Genomic DNA, 27507 nt, shown 5'->3' with positions numbered 1-27507 from the left:
ACCGAAAAAAAAATCGGTGTCAGTGAGAATTTCAAGATTAACTAAGTCAGTCAAATATGTGGAATACCGCCATCTAGTGGTTCCCGTTATAAATTATTGCCCATTTATAAAACAGTCACACCAACAAAATCGACTCTAGCCCAGCGGCTATATTCATAAAGATTTACAAGTTGTCAACTTTGGCAATTTTTTTTTCATTTATTTATTAATGTAACTATCATAGAAACATTGATTGTGATTGGATGCAGAGCCGTGGCCATGGAGGCTACCAGAATTATAAATTTACCTCTTTACCCGGCTGCGCGCGCTACCCGGCTATTATAGTCAGGAGCGGATCCAGAATTTTCTCAGGGGAGGGGGCATTTTGTACAGGATAATTTTGACACCCCCCCCAAAAAAAAAGTCTTTACTATCAAATCGAGGTCCTTTTGCTGCAGTAAAAATTTGAAAGGCAAAATTAAAAAAAGAAGAAAAAAAAGGTTCTCACTTGCCTGTGCATGACGTATTCCACTAAAAGAATAGTTATGCCTCTCAAGGGGGGGGGGGGTGACAAGGGCCGGTTGAGCCCCTACCTGCAACCGCCAATGATAAATAGTAGAACTGCGAAATATATATTGTAAGAAACGGCCCGCTCGTCCCTGTCTGATCAAAACTAATAGTTAATTCGGAAGGCATTATCATTCGTCGGTATGGAATCAGCTGATTTATTTATTTCAAATATTTAAAAGAAGGGTAGCTCAATCAGCAACAAGCTGGTTTTCGTTGAGGCCCTTCGTGAACAAACGCAAATATAAAACATGGTAACATATTCAAATATAAACAAAGAATAGAGCATAAATACAAATATTGAAAAAAATATGAAATGAAATGAGCATAATTAACTATGGAAAATAACAGAACAAATAAAATATGATACTGTACAGATGTTACCTAAAACTAAACGAAAATATTATATATACATGAAAAGAGATAAAATATGTACAAAATGAGGAGAAAGAATAAAATAGATTCCACCATTAGTCCCTATTAATTATTAAAGGCCTTTTCCCATTTAGCCGAAGTTCCCGTTTGAACTGCTTAATGTTTTCTATGAATGGTGTTCGGGTAGTTTATTCCAATGTAATGGGCCTGTGACAAAAAAAAAAGATTTCTGATGAAAATATGGAAGGGATGGAAGAGGAAATGGGATGAGGGAGAAAGGGAGGATGATACAGAGAAGAGAATAGGTGAGGGGGGGTGAGGCTTAGAACGTAGCAATTTTTTGATACATCACAAAACTGCATTAACTCAACTGCGAAAGGGGGGGGGAGGGGAGGAGCAAACCATAGTGAATGTGTGTGGGGAGAGAAACACAGTTGGGCTATTGTAAAAAGTTCTTAAAGGAGAATGAAACCATTGGAACAAGATAGCTTGTGTGAAAACAGAAAAATAAAAGAAACAGATCAACGACATTTTGAGAAAAATCGGACTGATAATGAGAAAGTTATGAGCATTTGAATATTGCGATCACTAATGCTATGGAGATAGCAAATTGGCAATGCGACAAAGATGTGTGATGTCACTTGTGAACAACTCTCCCCATAACTTTAGTATATATTTCACTTGAATTGCCTTTTTTTATCACATCTATCCATAGATCATGTGTTCTTTCTACATGAGGGCATGTAATACATATTTTTTAAGAATACATCTTGGATAAAGAGTTTGTATCATCATAAAAAAGTAAATAGAGACATTTTGAGGGTATTTTATAGTCCACCAAAGGGAAAGTTGTTCATCAGTGACATCACACATCCTTGTCGCATTGCCAATGGGAGGATCTCCTTAGCATTAGTGATTGCAATATTCAAATGCTCATAATTTCTCATTATTTGTCCGATTTTTCTCAAACTTTCTTTATTCTTATTCTTTGATTTTTCTGTTTCTACACAAGCCTCTTTGTTCCAAAGGTTTCATTCCCCTTTAATTAAAAACTTCTGGTTCAAATTATTGCGCAAAACTTTATCATTTTGGGTAATAATCATTTCATCATATTGGGTCCAGTGATTGACCAATGACATGCTTCAGCAATTGGGCTGTATATTGTGCCTTACCAAATATACTGACTAATCTTATCTTCTTCATCCTCACCAACATCACATCATGGTCTTTACTATGGATATTCTATTCATTCGTTTTTTTCTAATTGTCATCATTTACGTTATCATCGTCATCTTCACCATCACTGTAGTCGTAATCATTCTTGTGTCTTTGACATCATTATTGTATTTATCATATCAATCATCATCATCATCACCACCACCACCGTCATCACCATCATCACCAACATCATCATCACCGTCATAATCACCATCATCATCATCATCATCACCACCACCACCACCACCACCATCATCATTTACATCATCATTTACATCATCATCATCATCATCATCACTATAATAATCATCACCACCACCACTACCATCATCATTACGAGCAACAGCATCATCACCATCATCATCTTCATCATCATCACCATCATCATCATCATCCTTACCATTTCTCATCCATTACTATGACCATTGGTTATCCAAGGTTTATCATCAAATATGTGGATTAGCGCCATCTTGTGTTTCTGGTCGGTTAGTATTGCCTCAGCTACAAAATTTCTGTGAATGTACCTCTCCTCCCTGAATTGCAATCATTCATCCTTCATGCCACAAACTCGAGAAAAATTAAACCTATCAATTATCCAACCATCAATAATGACAAATCAACAACTAGCTGTTCCATATTTTTCCTTGTAATTTATTGGCGATGTCATATTTTTTTCTTTTTTCTTAATTTTACATTTACTATATTCGTGCCAAGCTATGACATACATGGTGGCTTAACAGATAACCTACCCTGAATATACATGGTAATATTTTTTTTTCTTCCATTTTCCCCCATTTCTTTCATAAATGCTTTCTCCTACATGGGGCATGTTCACATTACCCTCAGTTTCCAGTTCCTCTTGCGACAACACTGTTCCATACAATGTTGAACATGTGCCATATGAGGTGGAGACATGAATACACCTGGCAATCAGAACATCCCCGTCAAATATGAACAGTGAAAAAAAAGAGCTATGATTATAAATACGATGCTAATTTACAGTACATGTAGTAGTATAACTGGAAGACATGTTGAATTGCATAGGCCATTGTGGTAACGTACATTACAGCGGTTATTTGCTTCTCTTTTTGTTCATTACCGACACTACGCAAAAAACAGATGACAAAGTGGGCTACAGAATTTTTCAAAAATCGGAAGAAAAAAATAAAAATGATTACATTGGTATAAAATGAAAGATAAAGAGAGAACTATTCTGTACAAAGGAAAAATAAAAGCAATTTTATAAAGATTGTCATATTTATTCCCTCAAATATCCTACCTTTGTCAAAGGTCTTTTTATTGCTTTTGATAAATACATAAACAGCTAGCTTTCATTATTACGTAAAATATTTTGTTCGCTGTGAATGAGTGTTAGAATCTTGATTTATTTTTTTATCAAACGGTTTTCTTCAAAAAAAGTCAAATAATGACTAAATGAAGAAAATGGGTATTTATTGGGATGTCTGCAGGTTATTAAATCCTCTTTTAAAAGAATATTTTCTAAAAATAATTTTACATAAATGCACTAGGCATGACATTACATGATTAAATAATACATAATTGACATGAAATAATAGAATTAAAATAGAATCAAAATGAAATCAATTAATAATATTGAAATTGGCCTATGCTTAGTACTTAAATACAATTTACATTAATTGCTATTCTGTCTTGGAAAGACACTAGTTTGTCTGATGACAAGTCTTTTGTAAATATCCCTATGTAGAATAGGAAATATTACAAATATAACCACTGATGACTACCTATATCTACCCCTTATATCCTTGTTAAGCTAACTATTTGTACAAGACATTTTGTTCATTATAACTTTACTCGACATATATATAAAACAATTTAACAGCTTGTCAATTAATGCACAGTTCTTTTTTGTTGTTGCTAACCTAACATTCTAGGACTACTATATCTTAACTAGTATTCTTTGACCAACATAGACCAAGGCAGCCCTTCGTTATACAAAGAAATGATTGAAAGATCGTCAGCTACTCGAATATTTCTTCTTCCCTCTTTTTTTATGGTATAAAAAAACAGCTTAACTCTGGACAATTTTTTTTTTATGACTGCACTGAAAGCATTCGAATTACAAGACTGCTTATGAAATCAGAGTACAGAACAAGCCTGCGTCATTCAATTTTGTTTTCATCATTTGATGCATCGTAAGTACATGTACTCTAAATAATAATTGATAAGCCTTTGATAGCTACAGTCGAATGAATATTTTTTTCTCTTTCATTTTGATCAATGTTTGAATTTTCCGGTTGGTACTTTATATGAGTGAATTTTGATTAGTCAAAGTGATTGAAGAATAATTTATAGCACAGCTCTTTTATACATTTACATAGGAAATTGAGCTATGAAGACTGTGCAGAAATGCAATATCATACAATCTCGAAGCAAGCTCCACAAGAAAAACCCCATGGCATATATTCCAAATACTTATATCAAGTATACCTTTATATATATTACTTGTACAATATCTATTACAACTAGATATGCTCTAAAACTACTCTAATTTTTGCATTTTGAATATCTACATAGTTTAATATAAAACCATTGACCTTATTTATATACACTACTCATAGTTCTTGACATGTAATAATAATATTGATACACATAATGCTTGAATATTAAATATGAAATGAGAATTAATCATACCAAATAGATATCCATAATAGTAATAATAATAATAATACAATGAATTTTCATCATAAGTGATTTGTTTTCTAAACAATTTTGTCCTCAGCATTTACAAGTTTTCACCCTTATTTTGACATAAACATGTACTACATGTAAATCTCTGTAATAACGATAATACAGATTCATGTCAATAAAACATTCATATAAGTTATTCTCTGCTATACATAAAATGCACAGACACAAGAATAGTGCACCGACCGAAGAACGGAAAACATATACATGTAAGAACATGATATCACAGGACAGAAAAAAGACATTTTCAAGACATTACTTTAATTTTCATATTTCACACAGAAATATAGATAATTCAGCAGATCGGGCAGTTTATTTTTCACTTTAATATCTGTGACATAATTATGAGAGCATGTGCTTTTACTCCCGAAGTTCTGCATAGTCCTATATAGACATTGTTAACGTTTGGAGCATTACTGCTAGAGGGGTCTTGACTTAAGCCGAGAAAAAAAATGATACCTTAAATTGTTATCCAATAGGATATAGTAATCCTGACCCTTACTACACTTTACAGAATTTCATTGGTAGTACTCTAAAATCAAATAAAAAATATTTCAATAAGTACTTTTGTGAATTGTCATAAATCAAGACCAGTAGTACTATGCCATACCACAATTGGTATCCTTTTCATTTACAAAAGTAAGGAGGATTCTAAGGAAAAGAAATGGAAGAAAAGCCTAGGAGGTGAGGTAAAGTGAAGGGGAAAGTATTAAGATGAAAGTGGTCTTGAATTTTCATATGAAGGAAAATTTCCTTAGAGTTGAATTTAATGTCGCAGAGGGGATGAGGCGAGCAAGGGGCCATACTTGTAGCAACATTGTAACCCATGTTTGTTATTCTTGTTCCCATATCACCATTTCTACACCTCACAGTCATGTCAAGTATGTAATCAACACCTTTATCCCAACAGACTCTTGGATACCACCAGAAAACGGCAAAAAATTCACCACCCCTAAAGATTTCATGATCAAGGGGGGAAAACAAAATGAGCGAGGCTTGGTGAAATCCGCGACAGCAACTTTCAACAGCCGGAGGTGTAAAAGGGGGTGAAACGTCACGATTTGTCAATTTCCATCGTTAACCCGTCACTTGCTCTTTGATCCGGGGTAGGAGGGGGACCAGAGATTAAGGCCTTAATCCTTTAATCTGGAAACTACTTGGGAGGATTATCCAATAAAAGAAATCGCATGACATTGCTACATAGCATTACATAGCATGTACTCCCCCGACTTGGAGTCCCGTCCCCTACCAACCATCATACTTCGGTCCCCTCTCATTTTTTCTCTGAATGCTGTTCTTAGTACAGTTTACGTCCCTTCTAAAACAAAGGATAGATGAATGCCTCATTTTTAAAGTAAAGGCAATTCAATGCCACTTTTATATTTGCTAAAGTACTTCAAAGTCATTTAGTTATTTTTCCCTGTGAGCAAGTGTGAGCGCACTTGAGCTAAAAGTACAGGTTAATAAGAGAATACCTGTTTTGGTTACTCATTAGCATAGTCATACATATGCAGCATGTAGGTGGAGTTACATGAGGGAAACCCAGATGTTTTGTTCCAACATTGAGCTGCGATACCAATTAAGATAGGTGCTAAAGGTGATTATTCTTGAGGCCATATATAAAATAGAAAAGGAGACTAACTGGGTGATATATGAACTACTAAAGAAATACGGGTGATAAATATACTCTAGTGTCTTGCATTATATGCCAAGAACAATAAAAAAAATACACATTGCATTTTGCTTTGCTTTTTTTCTGAAAGCAGATATTTTAGCACGAATTTCAACTCCAAATCAGCCGCGATTTTGGCATGCTTGCACATTTCATTAAAAAAAATCATGTTTTTTTCTTAAATTACAATTTATCATCAGCTGGACGGAGTATTACGATTCGTCACGCAAATAAATAAGTGTATTCAAGGTGACATAATATAAGTGACCGTTAAGTACATAATACAATGCAATGATTAGTAAATATGCTGGCTAAATTTCCTACATCCATATTTAAACCTCCTCTTCTTTTCATCACAATTCTGAATAGATTGAGCCACGTTTTGCCTAGTAATTGGGGATGATTTGAAAAATTATACTTCATCAGAAATACTGGGTAGTGAATACAATTTATTTGAAGAAGTATTTGACTGATGCTATGTCAGGCAGGACCTCACTCACAGCGAAGTCATTTCTAGAACAAGCATACATGTCAGCGTGCACAAGGAACCCGTTTTAGAGATGGGAAAATACAGACAGAGGTTTTCAGACTTCGCAATGAACAATCTCCACGAAGAAACTAAACGCAAAATTAAATTCAACGTGACAAGTGACAACGGAAAAATGAAGGCATATGTTTAAATAGCTACCGATATAAGACAGTGTTTAACTGTATAAAATGAATACATAAGACATTAGGTGCACTGACAAAGAACATAGAGACAAAATCACGAAACATTTTCTTTTTCAACAAGCTCACTTGTCATAATTTCTCTGTACAATGTGTGAATGCTACACGTTGGATAATAGTGCAATATGGCAGTACATTCTCGTCTCACGCGTCTCCTACGCATCTCTATGAAGATGGACGACACGGATAGACGATCAACGGGAAAGGTTTAACTCTCAATGGGTCACGTTCCTCATGAGTGACCCAGATGATAGAACAGTAGAGAGCCTTGCCGTGGCACTGCCTGCCATCTTCTGCAGTTCATCAACGGAACCTGTGAATGTGGCTAATAACAGAATTGAAAGATGCTTTCAGAACCAAATGTCCTCCGGTCGAAAAGGATTCCATCGAAATCTAAGAAGAGAAATCCCTTCCAAACAAAAAAAATAAAAAGAAAGAATCTAGATAGGCGATCTCGGTGGCATTGGATCATAGTTATTGCAAACATGTATGATCTGCTGCGACTGTGGGCTGTGCCGCCTGGAACTGCGAGAACTGCGCCGCCTGGTTGACGGCCGTGGGAAGCGAGGCGGTTGACTGGACGGCCGCTAGGTTGTAGGCAGGCGTGACAAAGCCGTGGGGCGTGCTGGCGTAGCTGAACTGCTCACCGAAGGTTCCAGCCTGGTTGAACTGTTGGTGCGCGGCGTAGGTGTAGTCGATGAATGGCTGGGTGGCTGTGGGGGAGTGGGCGGGGACGGTTGCGAACGTGGGCTGGGTGACGTAGTATGGGGAGGCTTGGTAAATCAGAGGCGTCTGTTGATACCTGTACATGGGAGATACAATAAAAAAGCATTCATTTAGTCAAAATTTATACAATGATAACCTTAAAATAATACGGAAAATGAATGGATGATTGATGGATGAAAAGCACAAGACCAAGAAGACAAGAAAAGACAGTTTCAAAGACACTTCAGGACACCTACCACCCGAGATCAAAGGAGCAAAACCTTCAATAGCTCAAAGACAAATTCTTCAAGTAAAGGTGCATTGTCGAAGGAAAGCTAGATGACACTTAAGCAACATGATATGCCTTAAAGATATTATCGCTCAACATTAGTCCCTTTTTTTGTGCTCAAGCCTTGGGAATAAAAGCAAATCAAGTATTTACTGATGCGTATCAATGTACGTTATAATGGTTCCATTCCAGGTATCTGCTGACAACAAAATGCATGATCGTGTTGCCTTTGCTTCACCGAATATGTTTCGGATCACTGCTAACATAGCGAGGGAAACATTTAAATCTCATCGGGGGTATCCATGCCCCCCTCAGCATTGTCACTCAAGTCAACGCACATATTGAGAACATGAAGGAAATGGGCCATGATTGACGGCTGGACGGGCCTCTCAGATTTGCCGAGCTGGTAGAGTTATGCCATGTTTTGTCCAGAAGTCATCTAAAGTTTGTCTTCGGCAGCCCAACACCGGGTAAGACAAATACGAGCTCGGATTTCCTTTTTATATACCACATTGGAAAGTGCATCATATCTCACATGAAATAGGAATCATTCAGCTATGTTTCTAGTCTCTGGAAAACATCCATGTTTGTTGGATTTACAGTTGTTTACATGGTCTTAGATATAATTCAAAGGAGAGATTTAGGGAAGATTCATGGATTGGAAAAATATAGAGATTTAAGCACCAACTATGTAGGCTTCCTGATACCCATCTCTTCAAATAATCCTTTCCTCTCAAGCAGATAATGTTCAATCTTCTCTTTACCGACCCCGTCCCGATGTTGTAAAATCGGGTCTGCTCATCAGACTATATCAGAACTAGATACATTTTAGATGTCCAGCTGATGGAGCTGGCTTTTGTTTTCAGACCAAATATTTAGGTACATCTGGGAAGGCTTTTATGTTTTAACATTCGTGATTATGGAGGGGGAGACAAAAGAAAGCATGGTTGTTTACTCGCTAAAGGTTACTCTAAGGTTTCTGTGTCATGAGAAAGTAGTGTATATCCCATCTATAAAAAAAAAATGGGAAAAGAATCCACGTTCTCTTTCAAATAAGATGGCTTTGGGGGTATATAGCAACAGTTTAAGAGCAAATGCAGATGAAATCTCCAAGAATAACATGTATTTTGGAATAAACTATTCAATAATGATAGATAAGAAAATAAAAGGCTCAGATATTACATTGGAATAAACTTTCAAGTAAAAAATGATGGAGATAAAACAAGATAATTCTAGATATAGAAATAGGAGCAGGGGATAAGGTTTGGCAACAGTGATATCCTAGTGAAAAATGAATTCTGAATCAAGAACAGATATAGAGGACTAAATCTTCATTCACAAGAAGACTTTGTTTCCAATCCTTTGAGACCGGTGTGAAGTTTTGCCACATTTCAGTCACTTAACACCAGGCCGTTTGGCCCCAATATCATCACGTATGTACACCATCTGCGGCTTATGGTTTAATGAAGCTCCTCGAGTTACCAAGACAACGCAGATACCACGAGACGAGGGGGGAAGAGAATGAGTGAGGGCTTGCTTTTTCAGAGATGTTCTTCTGGCCTCGTGTATCCCCTCACACCTCCAGAAAATTAGCCTCATCACCATCCCGTCAAGACCAATCATGGTTAAGGCAAGCTCTCTTTGGCTTCTCCAACAGACCAGCTTAAGCCCTCGACCCCATCTCTGGGACCTGGAGTGGCTTGCGCAGGCATCCCTCAGGGAACACATCCCCCAGGTTTCCCGTCATCATCGCACGTATCACACGGCATAGAGGACTTCTGTCATCACTGACATGCAACATGAATTTGAACAAGATGTGGCAGTTATTGATGGAGAAATGATCCACGAGTATGAATGAAAGAAAATAAGCAATTACTCCCGCCTGCAGAGAGGATGGGACGGGCACCGGGACATCTCTGAACAAACCCATTTGGCCATCAGTTGTCTTTGAAGCCTGAGAAATAAATTCATATGGATGTGTCTTGACAGTTCCTTGTGCAGGAGGGTGAAAATACACAACAGAAACCACCTTGAGAAAGTTGTCCCAGTGATGACTGAATATAAAACACATGTACAAGATGGAAATAAAGGCCAAGTGGCTACAGATCAGTTGGTTACACAGGGTCCACTTCATTTACTGATTATAACCTACTACCAGCTAATTGCTTGATCCAACAAATGTTTCTACATTAAAATGCCAATTTCTCATCATATCAACTCCCTTTTTTTCTCAGTATCAAGGGAAAATAAAATATCTTGAAATATATTGCCTCTCTAAAACATTTATAAATTCAAAAATGGAAGTGAGAGAGAGAAAACACAATAGATTTTAACCAAGCAAGAGACACGGTGCTGATCTTGGAACAGTTTTCTTGACTACGCTCACTTCAAAACATAAATTCCTTCGTTCCTCTGATACCATACCCCTCTGTCTTTCTGTTGGACTCTCCCTCTCTCAGTCTCTTTCTCTCTCTCTTTCCCACTCTTCTTCATTCTATATGCCGTTTTTTCTTCCTTTGTCTCCCACTCTCTTTCTCAACCCCATCCTCCCTTTCACCTTCCCATACTGCCTCTTCCTATCTCTGTGACTCAGCTGGCTCTCAAAGCAGATGGCACCGCCAAACCCAGATCTTAACCCTCTCACAGCCAATCCTCTATAAGCTAAAGGCTGCACGGCTGTCTCTGCAGTCCTTCAAGGGTTAAGGTTTCCACGGCTCAGGGAGAGATGTATTTCCCACTAGGATTTCTCCACTTCAGCCGTATTTTCCAACAATCAACCCCCGATGAGACTGGGGGATCATGGACGAATTGACTCTCGAACTGGAAAGGCTGAATTAGGACTGGATTTACTGGTAAAACAGGCTGAAACTAGGGTATTACAAGAGATATGGAGCATTCTTCGTGTCTCCCAGCACGAAAGACATTGGCTCAATGACAACCATTGCATCTGTTCAACATCATCTGTTACACTCTGTACTTGTATGTTAGACTTCGTAAGAATCCCTTACCATTCCCTTAATAGATGAAGCGTTCAAATAGACAAAGAAATATATTTTTTAGGTAAAGGTTTTCAAAGTTTAGCTTCTTCTTTTGAGACTGTTACGTTGTGGGATTAAAGACATTTCACAGCCTAGTCTTGATTTTTCACAAATTTGGACCAAAAAAAACTTTGAACCCCCAAATCACCATGACTACAAATTCAAACAAGTTGCCAATTTCATAAAAGTCACTAGATTTCCCAACTAACGATTACGTTATATTAGCTAATACTTAGTACAGTCATGAGATCATTCGGTAATTCATCCTCGCATACCCCCCCCCCCCTCAGGAACTTGGAATTGACCATTTGATCTCCTACAATAAACTGCTACCATCCCCTTGATAATTTGAAATAGATTGATTCCATGGAATTAAATGAATAGTATTCAGGGGATCAAATTGCTTTTTTTATATCAGCATAATTTCATAATTTTGCCACCTTTTCCAGCCTGGATTACACATCCAAATCATCCCTCTAAATATACGCTCGCTACAAATTATTATTAATTGCTTAGCATCCATGCATTTCATCATCACTGACCTTGAAAAAAATGGAAGAGAAGAGAAATATTGCTTACTGACGGAGGAGCATATATACATTTACAAACCACACCATGAGGCGTGACATTATGATGGGGGATAAACTTGCCGTTGAAAAGTGTACCGACCTCCAAAGATAGACAGAGAGCTCTCTAACTGTGGAGGAGGCAGTCCAGCTATTCAATTTGACAAATTAGAGCAATAGCTACGATGGATGACTTTAATCTTCATTTCTCATTGTGTTCAATGATGCCCAGCACCACGACAATGGCTTGCCCTTTACATTGCATATCAATTAGCTATCCCAAAGGTTTGTTCAGACAATAAAAAAATGAAACGTAGTTCTGCAATATTTTTTGTATTCAGACATGATCTACAACCTTCCCACTATTGTGAAGGGATGTTACTTATACATGCCAACTCTAATAAAAAAGATAACATATCTCTCTTTAGGTGTGCGAGGAAATTATAATATAGATTGGTGCAAATTTCTTATGATTATCATCTGTCCACAACCTTTTCCACTTTTATTGTACTAAATATCCCACTCCCACTTTGTACAGGAAATATATTTCAGAGGTCTGAACAACCGTTATTATACCCCCTTCAATTAAAGATCCTAATAAAAATACACATGGAATTTAATGATGCCCCATGAAAATTGATTTGTGATGTAGTCAATTTTCCTTTGTATGTACAACTTTAAAATGGTTTGTTTGGTCAATTTGATGGAAAACAGGCATTGTTGAGAACAGCTTGATTATACAAATTAAATGGATGGATGTATTGAAAAACAGTGGTATGCAAGATCAGCAAATTAGAGGAAAGAATGAGATTGGGGATGAAGCGAGGGGAGCGGCAGAGAGAGATAGAGATGAAGAGAGGGACAGAGCAAAATGAAAGAGAAGATGGAGAGAGGAAGAGAGAAATTAAAGTGAGAAAAGGGTGATACTGTGGCTGTAAACGAATTAACACTAAAAGATAGTAGTTGCAGTAAAACACCAATTTCGTGAGAAAGTCTGTAAATCCAAGGTTAGGTATATCATCGTGGTTTAATTAATATAGATCTAGTACAGTTACATAAACTGAAATTTGTGAAATCATAAAATCTAAGCTGAAATACGATCACACTGAAGATTGCCCACACAGATAGGCACACGTGGGACAGTGTATTATTTTGCTGGAATAAAGACCCGACGGAAGTGACCGAATCCGCGCTTATTTTGCTTATTTCTCAGCAATTACACAATTTCTTCCAGAATCCTTTGGCACATATTTTCTATTCATTCAAACAGACACTTGGGTGGTCATTATTCTGTAAAAAGTCATTTTGAGATCGTTACCAGAACTGGAATTTATCTTTAAGTAGGCCTATTAAGTACAAATGTGAATACATAGAGACAGTACACATTTTATCTGGGGGATGATTTGGTTCATTTCTATGAATAGATTCAATGCATGCCTCTCACAATCCAGAAATATGAAAACTCAATGGGAGAATCAAAACAAACATCATTGACATCATTGCAAAGTGTCCCAGTTGGAGTTCAAAATACCGTAAAATGTGTATTCTTTTATACTGTTCTTCCATTAAAACTTTCCTATGATAATACTATATTCATTTTTTTACTGATCAAAACCAAAGCAAAAGTTCATAAGAGTCATACTTAGGTTACAATACAACTATAAATCATCATTTTCAAAGGTACACATTGCTTGGCAGAAAGGCATGAATAGTTGTTATATAGTTAGACTAAATACAATTTTTTCCTTTCTTTGCCTGTATGATAAAAGTCATTCATCCATCTTTTTCAGATACAAGATCTGAAAAAATATCACATCTGATCAAACATAACAACAAAACAATTGAAACAACAGTTAAACCTTAGGAACATTTTTGTCATTTAAAGATAGCTTGATACTAATGACTAAATTTTTTTTTAACAACTTTTATTTTCCCATAAAATTTAAAAACAATTATGGAAGGTTAAATAAGTAACAAATTTTCATTTCCACATTGAGCAAGACGATAATCATAAATATTGTTTATGTAGGGGAAAGGTCAAGTCAAATAATGTTTACAACCCAACTTCCAAACAGGCCAATCTTTTCAGCATGGTCCTTTACCCCCAGAGAGAGGGCCGTTTCGCTCCTCATTTTACGCTGGCTTTAACAAGCCAGGACCTCTGCCCTCACATGGACAACACAGAGACCAATTCGGGGCAAAAGAGAGATATTTTGGAACATTTTTGTTGCCCCAAATTGAAAATAGGATTGGACAAATATTACCTTTTTTCAAAAAAAAAACTGGAATCAGATCGGATCTGATTTTTCATCATTGTCCGACCAAGTATGCTATTGAAACCCTCTTGGGGAAAAGTTGGATGGAGGAATGAAAGAATTTGGGGGCTGCCGCTTTGCAGGTATTCTAACGAGCTACATAAGGATATGGTCCATCTACTGTTGATGACAGATGCTCTTGGACAAAATATCTACAGACTTTTTACTTGTAAACACTCAAAGATTTTTAGATGTATTTCTGAGGCCCTGCATTTGGTGCTTTCTCTGCGGTAGATAGTAGGCTACTATGATATTGCAAGAAAATATTGAAACTCCCAGTTTCTTGACTGTCTTCCTCTCTTTCCTTTCTTTCTTTAGAAAAAATTAAAGTAATAATTTTCCACTTTTATATAGCGCTTAATACATTGGAAGTTTAGAACAACGTCTCCAAGTGCTTTACAGATATATTACTAGTATTACCCTGGTCAGTGGATCCTGGCATGCCCGCATACAATGTATGCACCTTCTCCACTCCCTGGGAGAGCATTTCAACAAGAGTTCCAGGACCCATCTTTGCCCCGATCCAGACCTCCCCATGTTTCTTCCTCTTTCCATCCCTTATTCTTCTTTCCATCCCTTATTCCTCTTTCTATATCCCTTCCTTTCTTACATCTTCTTTCCTCTGCCTTCTCACTCTACCTCTATCATACCCATCTTTGTGTTTTTACCATGGTTAATTATTTCTATATATTTCGACCTACTATATATCGACCTACTGCCTACTGCCTCAACTTCACCCTTCCTCCCTGGGAGCTTATCTCCTAGAAAGAAACTACCCGAGGAAGTCTGCTATAAAGTGACCCTTCATAGTTTATTGCCTGGACAGAAGCAATATTTACAATAACAAAGCCGCGTCTCCAAGTAACTTCTAAGTAAAATTGAAAATTTTATTGCTCATAATGCCCAGATAAAGGACCCACAATTAGCCATCTTCAAGCTAATCGTCAATATTAAGCTCGTTGTGTAAATATATTTTGAAGAATTTCAATAATTTTCTTTGATCTGTCATAGGCATAAAAAAATCACAAGCAATCATGGTGATATAAGGTCAATGAACAGAGAGAAAAAGATAAACTTGCTGACATAAGGACTAAAACATGACATCTTCCTGGATTATTATTCACTTTAAAAGGCAAACTAATTTCAATGTAAATTTGATTTGATATGATTTTATTGATTTCCGTTTCACAACATAAGTATTAATAATATAACATGACAAGGTCCAAAATACTGCAAAACATAATAAAATATGTATAACATAATCATAGACTTAAGGAACACAATTCAACAAATAAATAAACCTAATATGACATTTGTATTTTAAAGTAAATGATCAAATCATTTTTGAGAGGATTTTAATATTTGTAGGGGAAATTCCCACAATTGGAAATAGAAAGGAGGGGAAGGGGTCATATTTCAATGGGTCAATTACAGTATTGATTTAAAAATAGGTTTAATAAGATAGAATAAAGGGGGAAAAGAATTGATTCAAAGAATGGAACATGATACCTATTCTTTTCACCATATCGAAACAGGATCTTCGACTTTTCCCCCCTACACCGCACAATAATTATAATCGATCAGGAGCTTTGGAGGGAGCCAGGTAACATGATTCTAGGGCAATGCTTATATATCGCCTATTGGGAAAACATGACAGATAGCTGCCACTTGAAAAAAGCAATTTTTACTTAATAGAGCCTTTCTTCATTTTCAAGGAGTTTTAATTCATGCGTTCACAAAGACATAACGCTGGCAATGATCCATAATAACTGTTGACTATCAATAGTATAAAGGTGAAAGATAATTTCATTTTCATTATACACAGAAAATCCTAGAAATAACATTTCATGTTCCCTTCTGAAAAGAGCCCTAAATAGAAACGTCACCTGCATACAGCAGATAAGAATTATATTTAATGGAAATGTTGAAATGAAAAGTGGATAGAAATGTGTAGATCCTTGACAACAATAGTTGGAAGTAAAATAAAGAAAATGTTCTGTTTAGATACACACTCATGAGTCAGTCTTTAACATATTTATTCCTTTACTTCATTTTCGGTTTATATTTTGACAATATTTCACTTCTTACAAGGGGTTTCCCCCAAAAAAATCAAAACAGCAGATCAGCAATCATTGTCATTTATTATGAGGCAACATTTTTGTTTAAACAAAAATAAACAAATCAGAATGATAAAAAGACATCATCCGTCGCACAGATGTCGAACAATTTTACACAGAACATTCTGAAGATTCAAAAAAATTGTTAAACCTAATACAGGATTGAGTGGCCATGAAACATGACCCTGCATTCCTGGGACCCATTCACCTAACCACATGACCCAAGTCACTGTATACCCTGGGGTTGCGAACTGATATTTCACATCTATGAGGAGGAAATCCACTGCAATGGTAAACAAGTTGCAAACAACGTTGCAATTAAGTGACAACACACTTGCACACAACGTTGCAAACAACGTTTCATATGTTTGTTTGCTATTGCCACTGAACTCACCCAAAGTCTGGCTGTCTAGATCCCAGAAGCAGGTGGTCTGGAGCCCAGGCGAGGATTCGAAACGAAAATCGCTCACCTGTGACAGCTTTCAACTGACCTTTGACTTTAGCCAGCGAATAGGTAACCCTTTAGTCTTGAAATCAGCCTTGCTATATACTTGTAGGTTAGATTCCTAACTTATTTTCTTTAGCAAAATCATGCAATTTGTCACCAAAATAGAAACAAACATCATTTTAAATTGCTTATCAAGGAATAGGGGATTTACCTGAATTGATCGAGGATTGTAGTTTCCAGCTTTAGATCTTTATAGAAGAGCAATTACTTTTGTTAGGGTCCCTAAATCTATCCCCCTTCCCAAACAAATACAATACCACTAAAATACCCTTTCAACTTTATTTCACAATTTTATTAATTTCTCATATTTTGACTATATTACTGTTCATTATACTTATCTTCAGGTCTTTTATCCTTTCACAAATCACCTCTATGCAGACGCAACTGTGACAAAAACTTTTGCAAAAAAAAACTCACTCATCAAGTTCACCCATGTATTCTAGATATTTAGAATAATCTATGAACGGTACATCTATTCCTTTCAGTAACTGTCAGAAGTATTGAAGTCCAGTATCATTATCCACACTGAACTGATAAAATATTTGATTAAGTACACCAAGGTGAAATTTTAAACTTGAATGAAACTCTGAAAAAAATATGAATGCTGGTCGGGATACAATGATTATCCCCAGAGTATATACCTTTTCTATTCATCTTGTCCTAAATTGAAGGTTGCATCCTTTTTAACTGAGCTTAATAAAAACGAAAATGCAATTTTCACCCCATTTTATGTGGGGAAAAATTCAAATGACATATTGTCAGTGGTCAGGTGAATGAGAAAGGGGTTTTATTTTTTTCTATTTTTTCTTCCAATGGAAATGGTACAGATACAATGTATCGGCATTCTAATGCAATTATTGTCATTCAAATTTTTGAATACTTTTTCCTCATGATAAAGTGCTGTAAAGCAATGGTGGTTAACTTCCCAGTGACACCTAGATCTAATATCTTTTGCTTAAGACACTTCTCAGACTTAAGACATTCCTACATGAGTAGACAATATATATCTTTCAGAAGCTCCTGTGGAATTGAAATGGAAAGTGGAATGTCATATTTTCTAGAAAATCGCATTTGTGTTTCATATTTATCAACAATGCATGATTATGTTTCAATAGACACTTAAAAAAATTGAAATTAATGTAAATGTGTATTTTTCCCAGCATAGATATGAGCTTGAGAACGTAAAGGTGATTTTCACGATAAATAGATTTTTCTTTTAAAAAAAAATCGCAAACAACAGGGTATTTGGTATTGATTTTTGACCGCATACAGAAGCAAACTCTTTTGAGGGTATGAGATCCATAGAGATACATTTGTTGATGTAGCCTTTATGATAATTTCCATGGAGTTTATTTTTTCTCACAGTTGACAAATCCTTCTGTATTTGTACCAATGAACCCAATTAATTAAAGTGTATATAAATCCTGCTGACTGCAAAAAAAGACACTGATAAAAAATGAGGTGAAAGGCAGTTTACAAATGCATAACAAAAATAGATCACAACTATCAGAACTACATCTAGGCTATATTTCTAAATGAGACGCTAGAAGTTAAGTAGCTTGAATTTTTAGCTGGCCATGCCATTTTCATATTTTGGTAAATAAATACCAATTTTCTTTATTCATGATGGCAATATCAGGCCCCCCCCAAAAAAAAAATTCTAAGTAAAAAATAAATAAAAGGTATCTGATGGATATCATGCAAGAGTTCCTTAAATCTGCCTTTAAGTCATGACAACCCAATTAGAATTTTTTTGTAGTGGGTGGGTTAATTTACTTTGATTGATAAACAAAATCTTGGAAAGCTGTTAAATAACAGCAAAACTACCCACAAGAACACAACTTCTCTTCCAACAGATCTTCGCATTCATTTCAATGAAATACTCATTCCACGTAAACAACAACAAAGCACCAAAACAGACTCGCACCTGCTTTGAGTGAAAATGAGAAATTCCCAATCTTTCTTTGCCCCGTAATTAGACTTGAAATCGATTCTTTTCCTTCCCAAATGACCACCATACAAGCCCATTAATACAGATAGAAAGCTACTCCCCCGTTTTCCGCTAAGAGGCAGACTCTATTCAATTTAGACCGCTTCGGCTGGTCCAACATCTAATGAAGTAGCCCAAAACACAATAAAGGCCGGTATTTCCTTGTTTTCCTCATTTGATAGGTTACAAATCCTGGATAAAAAAGTAGCAGGAAAGTATTAAAAGCTGAAGAAAGAAAAAAGGAACTGTAATTTAACAAGATGTATGCCGAAAAGCCTCTCAAAGCTTCATCTCCTTTCAGTTCTCTGAAAGGGAGGGGGATGGTGAGGGGGGAGGGATAAAGAATTTGTTTTCATTTTTCACCTCCTCTATTAAAAGTATGTTTGCTCCACCTCAGGATATTAACTCTTTTGAGAATGCTATCCAATCTTTGCTCATGAATGGAGCAAAATCTTAATACCAATGTAGGATTTATCACACAGTGCGGCTTCTCTTGTAAGATGTATGTTGAGATGAGAGTTATAATCAATCAAAAGATTGAGGTAGATTATTTTCAAAAAAGTAATTCAATAATAAATCCTTTTCGATGAGTTAAAATATATATACCAGCTTTTATACAAAGAAATTGAAGCAAGATGACTGTAATATCATACACGTATGTTTACAGTGAAAAGAAATCTTAATGATCCCTCTTCCATCCCATGAAAAAATAGCCCAATGCTTTTAATCTTATGTTAGTACATACATGTACACAAGAGGAAATGAAGGATGAGTAAATATTACAACAAATAAATAAACTACTTCAACATAAATTGTAAACAAATATTCACCCATTAAATGGGTCAATCACAGCATTTGAAATCATATGAAGTTAGGTAACTAGGGCAACTGTCTCAATATAACTTCTAAATTTATTTCAAGTTTTGGATATTTGAATACTGACGATGCATATATCTAAAATCATGTTTAATTTCTATTTCTACATGAAAATCACAATATGAACTTAAACCTGGGCAAATTTGATAAACAGAAATGACAGGTTCCCATATTCAGAACTGTGACTGTGCACTTATTATCAAATGAAATGAGCTTGAATACCATTTCACATCTAAAAGATTGTGAGATGTGAAGGGGACTTTTGAGATCCAAATATGAGAAGAAAGTATCGCCAGGAGGAACCAAACACAAGAGGGGTGCGTCCCTTATTGTTTGAGGGGCGAAAATAGAGCAGGATTAGTCCCTTTTGAAGTCCTCCTATTTAGCAGTTACACCCCTATGAAATGATGTGGGCCTGCAATTATTAAGAGTAAACACTTCAGGCCATGTGGGACTGGTATAGCAAACAAAAATGTTTAATGGTGTATTTTAGTGTTCTTTTTATGATGTAAGAGGAATTATAATAACACAAGTGGTAAACAGATATGGAGTATTGGTGATATGAGGTAAAAGAAGAGAGTTTGCAAAAATTCATTTAGTAATGATAGAAATGACAGTAGAAACATGGAGACATTAAATCAGCTCTATATCTCAGTGAAGTAGCATTAGTAGTAGAAATAGAAGTAGCAGTAGTAGTAATAGTAGTTATTGTTGTTGTAGTAGTCGTAGTAGTAGTAGTAGTAGAAGTAGTACGTAGTCATCGTAGTAGCAGAAATAGTAGTAGAAGTAGTAGTAGAAGTAGTAGTAGTAGTAGTAGTAGTAGAAGAAGTAGTAGTAGAAGTAGTAGTAGAAGTAGTAGTAGTAGTAGTAGTAGTAGTAGTAGCAGTAGTAGTAGTAGTAGTAGTAGTAGTAGTAGTAGTAGTAGTAGTAGTAGTAGTAGTAGTAGTAGTAGTAGTAGTAGTAGAAATAGTAGTATAGTTATGTTAAAGTTCTATCAAATCATATCAAACATTTGAGGATTTAAAAAATATATATATTCCACAAATGTTATTCTTTTCTTGAAGGTTCAGTCACGAAGCTGCACCTTCTTGGCCCAAGTCCAGGAACGGAATACTATGTAAAAAGGGGCCAGTCTTCTTATTGTAACACACTCCAGCAGCCTCTGAAGTAAACAAGGCCATCAATGGACCAGTCACTATTTAACAAACAAAGGGACTGGGAGGAGAATACTCCATCAAATTCAAAGACAAATTGTAAAGGAAGAATGGAACAATAGATGTGATTAGGGTCATATCAAGGAGAAGTAAACACAGCCAGGGAAAAGGGCCCGATTCACATCTGAAAGAAAACTTGATGCAAATGCATCTGAATGCTAATGAAGCATTCTAGCACAAGTTTACAAACTCAAACTCTAGCATCATTGCATTGACATTCACATCCTACCAAATACTCATAGAACACCTGGGTGGAGAGTGGCAAAGTGTGGATTAATGCCTTCCAGAGAACCATATCCAAATTCCTCATCTATACCAATATGAATAAGCCTAGAGATATGGTCTTTGTCTAAGAAAAGTTATTTTTTAGGCTGGAGAAATGCAAAGCCAGAGGATGGGGGTGGGGTTATCATTTTTTACCCCATCTCTTTCTCCTAATAAAGACCAATATGCAAACTGATCATGTAAGTGATAAGTGCATGTCTAACTGCTGTTCTGAAATATGTGATGTGATGATTAATAATCATCTACTACTAATCAAGATTAATATCCAAATGTGAAGAGGGCCATTCAATGACATAACCCATGTTGACTAGTGTTCTTGAGTAAAACAAACCATGCTTAACCTACCAAAATGTCCATATCCTGATATGAATTGGACCATTAGTGAGATAAGCCATAGATACCTAGCATTTGCGTATATAGGGAACAGTCTTTATTGAAAAACCCTATCTCGTCTAAGATCCAAATGTGAACTACTCGAACTCAAGATCCAAATGTGAATAGGAACATACAAGTGAGACCCAACATGTCCAGCATTGTCCGTGAGTGGTCAGTTAATCAGGAGACAACAGGTATAGAGCAAAGGAATGCTCTTGTCTGCTTCTTCTTAATCCTTTATTGTCAAATTGTTGGGTAAATAGTTCAGTACAGATGAAGGGACGTGACAGGTAGCTGGCTATCTATGTACTGTCTTGTAGCTTGTGAGGACTTGATGTTGCAAGTTCCTCATTAACCCACAGAGCACTGAATTCTGTAGTTCCCATTCACTCTGTACAGGAACTAAATGGTTCCAGTATGCAACAGTTTATTAAGAAGTACATGTGCAATCTTCTCTTGGCACTAGCCTGATATCTAATGAAGATAGCAGTGGGTTCTTTTCAAACTTTTTTTCCACTGGTTGAAAAGAATGAAGGATTTCTTGAATTACACCAATTTTATATCATTTATATGCCCCTGATTGATTTATTTATATTTTTCTTGTTATGTTGCTCTGAATTTTCCATCATTTTTCATCTTCTCCAGACTTTTAAAGAGTTTATTTTGCCTTTTTGATTGCATTGTTTAAACTTTTAATTTGTATGTTCCAATCCTGTTTCCAAAAGTACCAATACATAAAAAACATGCCTAACTTGAATAAGACCTAGCCCTATGTGGCTTCATATCATATCAATGGAATTTTAAAGCCATAACTATAAAGAACTCTAATTTACTGTAAAATGTATCAACCAGCACTCTGTTGATATATAAAAGTCAGTAAATGTAGTAAACTCAATAAAAAGGGCTAAAATGAGAAAAACACTATTTTCCCCTGATTTCTATACGCGAGTCCTCACCAGAAAGGAATGAGTCACCGTATGTTAAACATCCATTGAAACCATTTAAAAAGTCAATTTGAGCATGGCATGTTCCTTAATGACACCTAGTTTCACCAAGGTTCCTTGCAAACAAAACCAACACAAGACGGAACGAAAACATTTTTCTTACTTTTGTCCATCCAAAAACCCAACCATTCGAGCCTCACAGCCCGCTACCTTCCCTGCTACTAGGAGATTCGCAAGTCCAATATACAAACTGGATATAGATCTTACTCTACTCTTTACAGTCCATCTCCAGTTTGTTCTAGCAAGTGCCAACCAAAGGGTTTGTGTCCACAATGTATTATCACTCTTTCACTATGCACCCAGCTCGCTATGTCTCTACATTTGTCGTTAAAAGATGGCAGTGTCCGTTCTTGTTTGTTCACAGCTAACTGACAAGTTTTTTTTCTTCATTCCTTGGTCCAGCCCCTGTTTTATCAAGCATTGTCAGACCCTTTAAGTCTTAAGCCTGATGTTTTAAGAAGGGGGGAGAGTAAAGATTTGGTATTGGTGATAATGGGAACAACAGAGGAGACGGATGGAGGGGGAGGGTTACCAACCTGCTAATGAATTCAATCTAATTATGCTTACATTGTCCTCTAGGTACATATTTGGCTAGTAGGCTTAATGGTCAATGGAAAGGTGTCGAGAAAAAAGATGCATGAAAATCACTGTAATAATAAAACAGTGGATCTACTTTGTGCATTTACAAGGCCAACTTTTTGTCCAGACTTCCACAGGATTGGAAGAAAATGCTATGTCAGGAAAGAAGGAGTTAATTTCAAACATGACATGCTACATCGGAAGACAAGTAAATCTCATGCCAAATTGCAAAATGAATGTGTTTGTGATTTACTTTCTATTAAGGTTTATTACAGTCATATACACTGAGTTGCTAAAGACCATGTCATAATCATAATCATAGAGATGAATCTACAGCTCTTCTGCAAGGCTTATAGCAAGAAGGTACTAACTCCTAACCATTTTTCGAAGTGTGAAAATCCTTTTTGCTCCAGAGAAGTGTGACGCAAAAACCCACCTTGTTTTTCGTATATACCATTCTGATTCCCACAGCTAATATCCATGTGCCATCTGTAGCATATCTAGCTTTATGGGATTGTATTGCTTTATTTGTCTACTATTTGAGCTCCAAACATCTCATAATTCTTTCACAGAGTGCAACCCTAGATATCAGGAAAATGTTGAAGTGAAGCAAATCATTCTTATTGTGTTTGACACCTGTATACTTGACTTAGTTTCCTGCTCAGACCCGGTGTGCCCGAAAGCTGTTTATTACCAAATATAACCTCCAATCCAGAACACATAAGTTTATTCACTTAGAGCTTCTAATCATGATTATTTACAATATATCTTAATCTTGCAAAAATCAATGTCAGTGCATTCTTCCTTCTCTGCGATTAAGAACATGAGACTGCTGATGTCAATACAGGGTCTGTGTTTGAAGACTAGAGACCCATTCACATGAAATCATGACTGCCATGATCATCACCCTTTTCTGACCCTAACCTACCCCCATGTGAGAAGCAGGACCATTCATCTTCTCTCTCCCCTCATCCCTTTGTCTATTTTCTCTTCAATTTGGCCCATCCTCACCAGAGAGAGGGGAAAAAGAAAGAAAATACATGAATAGACAGGGAAAGAGGGGGGGGGGGGAATCATGAGAAATACATTTCTTGTTAAGTGCATACCATAACAGGTCTCTGTTTCAGAAGAGATAAAATTAATAAAAAGAGAGAGACAGAGAAAGAGATAGAGAGGAGGGGGTCAATACAACGAGAGAAACACAGATTGGGAGAAAGTGAAAGAAATAGGGAACGAGATGACACTAGAATTGGTCTGTATGGAGATACAATGTGAGAGCCAGAGAGTAGAGAAACAAGGCTATAACAGAGAAAAGAGAATGAGGGCTTGCTTTCCTGACCCCAGTCCCATATTTATATTGGAAAATTGCTTGAAACAACAAATTTATGAATAATAATTGTGACCCAATATCCACCCCTGAAAACAATTGTTTATGGATTCTGGCAGACAATGACAACGATGACAGAATCATGTATTTTTTTTAAACCAAGGCATTTGTAACAACTGCACCAGCACTGTGCACTGTAACGACTTGATGACTCAATGAAAATGTATGGCCCTATATACTGTATTTTATTGGACTTGGGGTAAGCTTTATGTTTTACCTAACACTGCATGGTTTCAGATATAATCTTATAAACATTTGCAATAAAGGTAGGAATAGAATAAAATATAAAAATGGAAATATAAGTGAAGAAAATGACAGGAAAAATGGAAGGGTGAATGATAACAAGAGGGGAAATATGTAGAAAGAGTTTTCAATAGCCAACACCGTGACCACCTACAGATGCAAACTAGTGAACAAAGGCAGATCCACTTCAACAAGCCCCTTTTAACTCGCTTAAATGACCCAAAACTTTCGCCCCTGGCTTTGACAGAAAGAATCCCCCCTTCCATTCTCCGACGAAGACATACGACAGAAGAAAATCACCTACTGTTTCTTGTTGTGGTCCCATTTAAGAGATAATGTAATGAGGTTATAAGATAGGATCTCCTGAATACTCCAGGGGTGGAGATCTATGTATGGAAATGGAATGGTATTCTTCAGTTGTAGGGCCTGCCCCTTAAAAGGGCTTAAAGTCATCAAGTGGCTCTTCCCTTTCAAACGTGGATGTCCAGATCTTTCACAGTCCAGCACCTCCTCAAAATAAGAACTTCACCAAAACAAGGGCCGAAGTTCTGCAAGCCTGGTACAACACACTTTCTTGCCATTCAGGGGGTGAGGTGATGACTAAGAATCTTTGATTGAGTCTATAAATTGGCCAGTTACAAAACAGGTTTCTCATAGAACTATTGAATGGCAAAACAGGACATTTATACAGTCGAATATTATATAGACCTATAAACAAGGACTATTATGACATCATGACGACCATTTTGTAACTTTCTGCCTCATATTATGAGGACAGGATGATATGCATTTGTATACTGAAGATTGAATACTTTGAAGATAAGATACGGGTGACCCTTTATTCACATATATATGTATCTCTTGATCACATGAACAATGTATGTGTTCCAAATAGTATGAGAATTAAATCAAAACATAACTCCGACAATGCTATTAAAATATGCATCATTACATTTACAAGCAATACCATTTTGTCTTTATTTACTCTGAAATCAAATACATGAATGTATACTAAATATGATCTTAGCATACACAATATACTTGACAAAGCAAAACGTAAGGTCTTGCGAATGATTTTATGTACTTCATTTCTTTCGCTTTTTGTAGAAAAAAATGACATTGTTTGAATTTATAATGCAAAGCACAGCAATAAGATGATAGGAAAAAAGTTGGCATGCACACTTCAAATATAGGGGATGTTTTGATTAGTAATTTTCATTTTCATGCAGGGTGATTGTTGTAGTAAAATACAAACACAAGAATGATTTTCATAATAATTTCAATGGGGTTGAGTCTTCTGTACAAAGTCACAAAATATTAGTACTTTTCACTATTTATTGAATAAAACTTAGTTCAATTTGATACAAGTTGCTCATTTATCATTAATGAAAGTCTGGTTAGATCTTGGAAGATTTTCTATTTTGTTTTATTTCCGATCAATGAGATGCTACAAATATATATGCACTGTCTAAAAGAAAGACATGCTTAGAATTGTTAACAGCGTTTTTAAAATGTTCACATGATGTAGCACATGAATGCATGGAGGAATTCTCCTTTTGGGGTAAAAAAAGTGATTTGTATGGATATGATGAAGAATGAAATGTTAGACAAACAAGTCTCAGGTCAAAGGGAACTAAGGCATGTTCCTCATCCTGCCAAAATAGAGATAAATCAGTTTATGCCCCCAAAATATTGGGTCAGAAAAGAAAATGAGGGGGAGTGATAGAGTCTGCACAAATGACACATTAGAAATTCAAGAATAGTGTCACTGGAGGGTTTTTGAAAAAGAAAAGGAATATAATTCCATGCTTTGAAAGGGAAATGAAAATGTATGACAATCTGGAAAAATGTACATATTTGGAGATGAAGAAATGATGGAAAATATTGAGCAGCTTGTCTATAAATTTTTGTAAGGCATTTTTTAGGAGATATGAGTTTAGCATTATAAAAAAACAATTTCATCTCCATGAGATATACTTTTCAAGAGTAAAGGTAGCATTAACACCACACACACTGAAAATCAGACTCTTCTGCTTTCAAATGATTTAAAGATACCTATTTTGTCAATACTTTTAAAAGACACAAAGAATCAAAAGGAGCAGATTGGATGTAAGAAATCCATGAAATGTATGAGAAAAAGAGAGGAAAAACAATTTGATAGTAGGAAAACACTCTCAATCAAATGTATCATATATTTGTTCTTTATCTTTTAAAATGAATAATTGGCTTCTTATTTGCAAAAAAAACATAATAAACTGTAAGATTAAGATTCTTATATCAGGTAATAGCCAAGAGAATGGATTTCATAAAAGCAAATAGTGCAAATTAAATCTTGAAATGGGTGGAGTTAGGAAATCACACTGGGAAGAAGGGGAGGAGGAGAAAAAAGGGGCGGGACATCACTCTCAAACTGGGCGGGGCATCACTCTCGTAACTCACCGTAGTTGACTGTGCTGGCTTTCACCACTGTTTAGACCAATAAAAAATGATAACACATTTAATATAAAATACATCAAGTCTCATACCAAACACACACAGATATATGTATTTAACTTCCATCTTCTTGGCTTATCTAAAAGCAATTTATAAAAAATACAGAAGCAAACTAAAAATATGTGATAAACAAAATAACATGCCTTTGTCTTCACAAGTCATATTTCATTTTCACAGAGTTGTTCACTTATATATGATTTTAAACAGATTATGAAATTTAATTTCAGGACCAGTTTTTATGAAACTTCTCAATGAT

General features: G+C 36.0%; 1 long non-coding RNA gene across 1 annotated transcript; it reads right to left on the bottom strand.

Annotated features, from left to right (window-relative positions):
- Positions 1 to 2769: 2769 nt before the first annotated feature.
- On the bottom strand, positions 2770 to 27295 carry LOC121416335. Its single transcript, XR_005970127.1, has 2 exons — positions 27198 to 27295; positions 2770 to 8069 (listed from the first exon to the last, which is right to left on the bottom strand). It is a non-coding gene; the product is annotated as an uncharacterized LOC121416335 (long non-coding RNA).
- Positions 27296 to 27507: the final 212 nt, after the last annotated feature.

Source organism: Lytechinus variegatus, chromosome 1, assembly GCF_018143015.1.
Source record: "Lytechinus variegatus isolate NC3 chromosome 1, Lvar_3.0, whole genome shotgun sequence".
Classification (NCBI taxonomy): Eukaryota; Metazoa; Echinodermata; class Echinoidea; order Temnopleuroida; family Toxopneustidae; genus Lytechinus; species Lytechinus variegatus.
This window is presented reverse-complemented; position numbering and strand designations above follow the sequence as displayed.